Source organism: Styela clava, unplaced genomic scaffold (genome assembly GCF_964204865.1).
Source record: "Styela clava unplaced genomic scaffold, kaStyClav1.hap1.2 HAP1_SCAFFOLD_81, whole genome shotgun sequence".
Taxonomy (NCBI): Eukaryota; Metazoa; Chordata; class Ascidiacea; order Stolidobranchia; family Styelidae; genus Styela; species Styela clava.
The window spans coordinates 25001-27500 of record NW_027556583.1 but is presented as its reverse complement, the minus strand read 5'-3'; positions in this window follow the sequence as shown (position 1 = coordinate 27500).

Below are 2500 nucleotides of genomic sequence, written 5' to 3'. Positions count from 1 at the left end.
AAGCATACTAACCTAACCCTAGGTAAGGCATGTCAGAGCGAAAGACAGTAATTTCGAATGAGCCAAGAAAGAGCGGTGCGGGGCCGGTCGGAGCGCACCCTTTTCTCGGTGGCTGGCGGGCGAGAGAGTGCTGCGTCGCCGGCATCGGCGTCGAAAGAAGCCGAGCCAAAAAAAGTTAAAGTACAAACGTGCAAGCATACTAACCTAACCCTAGATAAGGCATGTCAGAGCGAAAGACAGTAATTTCGAATGAGCCAAGAAAGAGCGGTGCGGGGCCGGTCGGAGCGCACCCTTTTCTCGGTGGCTGGCGGGCGAGAGAGTGCTGCGTCGCCGGCATCGGCGTCGAAAGAAGCCGAGCCGAAAAAAGTTAAAGTACAAACGTGCAAGCATACTAACCTAACCCTTGGTAAGGCATGTCAGAGCGAAAGACAGTAATTTCGAATGAGCCAAGAAAGAGCGGTGCGGGGCCGGTCGGAGCGCACCCTTTTCTCGGTGGCTGGCGGGCGAGAGAGTGCTGCGTCGCCGGCATCGGCGTCGAAAGAAGCCGAGCCGAAAAAAGTTAAAGTACAAACGTGCAAGCATACTAACCTAACCCTAGGTAAGGCATGTCAGAGCGAAAGACAGTAAACTCGAATGAGCCAAGAAAGAGCGGTGCGGGGCCGGTCGGAGCGCACCCTTTTCTCGGTGGCTGGCGGGCGAGAGAGTGCTGCGTCGCCGGCATCGGCGTCGAAAGAAGCCGAGCCGAAAAAAGTTAAAGTACAAACGTGCAAGCATACTAACCTAACCCTAGGTAAGGCATGTCAGAGCGAAAGACAGTAATTTCGAATGAGCCAAGGAAGAGCGGTGCGGGGCCGGTCGGAGCGCACCCTTTTCTCGGTGGCTGGCGGGCGAGAGAGTGCTGCGTCGCCGGCATCGGCGTCGAAAGAAGCCGAGCCGAAAAAAGTTAAACTACAAACGTGCAAGCATACTAACCTAACCCTAGGTAAGGCATGTCAGAGCGAAAGACAGTAATTTCGAATGAGCCAAGGAAGAGCGGTGCGGGGCCGGTCGGAGCGCACCCTTTTCTCGGTGGCTGGCGGGCGAGAGAGTGCTGCGTCGCCGGCATCGGCGTCGAAAGAAGCCGAGCCGAAAAAAGTTAAAGTACAAACGTGCAAGCATACTAACCTAACCCTAGGTAAGGCATGTCAGAGCGAAAGACAGTAATTTCGAATGAGCCAAGAAAGAGCGGTGCGGGGCCGGTCGGAGCGCACCCTTTTCTCGGTGGCTGGCGGGCGAGAGAGTGCTGCGTCGCCGGCATCGGCGTCGAAAGAAGCCGAGCCGAAAAAAGTTAAAGTACAAACGTGCAAGCATACTAACCTAACCCTAGGTAAGGCATGTCAGAGCGAAAGACAGTAATTTCGAATGAGCCAAGAAAGAGCGGTGCGGGGCCGGTCGGAGCGCACCCTTTTCTCGGTGGCTGGCGGGCGAGAGAGTGCTGCGTCGCCGGCATCGGCGTCGAAAGAAGCCGAGCCGAAAAAAGTTAAAGTACAAACGTGCAAGCATACTAACCTAACCCTAGGTAAGGCATGTCAGAGCGAAAGACAGTAATTTCGAATGAGCCAAGAAAGAGCGGTGCGGGGCCGGTCGGAGCGCACCCTTTTCTCGGTGGCTGGCGGGCGAGAGAGTGCTGCGTCGCCGGCATCGGCGTCGAAAGAAGCCGAGCCAAAAAAAGTTAAAGTACAAACGTGCAAGCATACTAACCTAACCCTAGGTAAGGCATGTCAGAGCGAAAGACAGTAATTTCGAATGAGCCAAGAAAGAGCGGTGCGGGGCCGGTCGGAGCGCACCCTTTTCTCGGTGGCTGGCGGGCGAGAGAGTGCTGCGTCGCCGGCATCGGCGTCGAAAGAAGCCGAGCCGAAAAAAGTTAAAGTACAAACGTGCAAGCATACTAACCTAACCCTAGGTAAGGCATGTCAGAGCGAAAGACAGTAATTTCGAATGAGCCAAGAAAGAGCGGTGCGGGGCCGGTCGGAGCGCACCCTTTTCTCGGTGGCTGGCGGGCGAGAGAGTGCTGCGTCGCCGGCATCGGCGTCGAAAGAAGCCGAGCCAAAAAAAGTTAAAGTACAAACGTGCAAGCATACTAACCTAACCCTAGGTAAGGCATGTCAGAGCGAAAGACAGTAAACTCGAATGAGCCATGAAAGAGCGGTGCGGGGCCGGTCGGAGCGCACCCTTTTCTCGGTGGCTGGCGGGCGAGAGAGTGCTGCGTCGCCGGCATCGGCGTCGAAAGAAGCCGAGCCGAAAAAGTTAAAGTACAAACGTGCAAGCATACTAACCTAACCCTAGGTAAGGCATGTCAGAGCGAAAGACAGTAATTTCGAATGAGCCAAGAAAGAGCGGTGCGGGGCCGGTCGGAGCGCACCCTTTTCTCGGTGGCTGGCGGGCGAGAGAGTGCTGCGTCGCCGGCATCGGCGTCGAAAGAAGCCGAGCCAAAAAAAGTTAAAGTACAAACGTGCAAGCA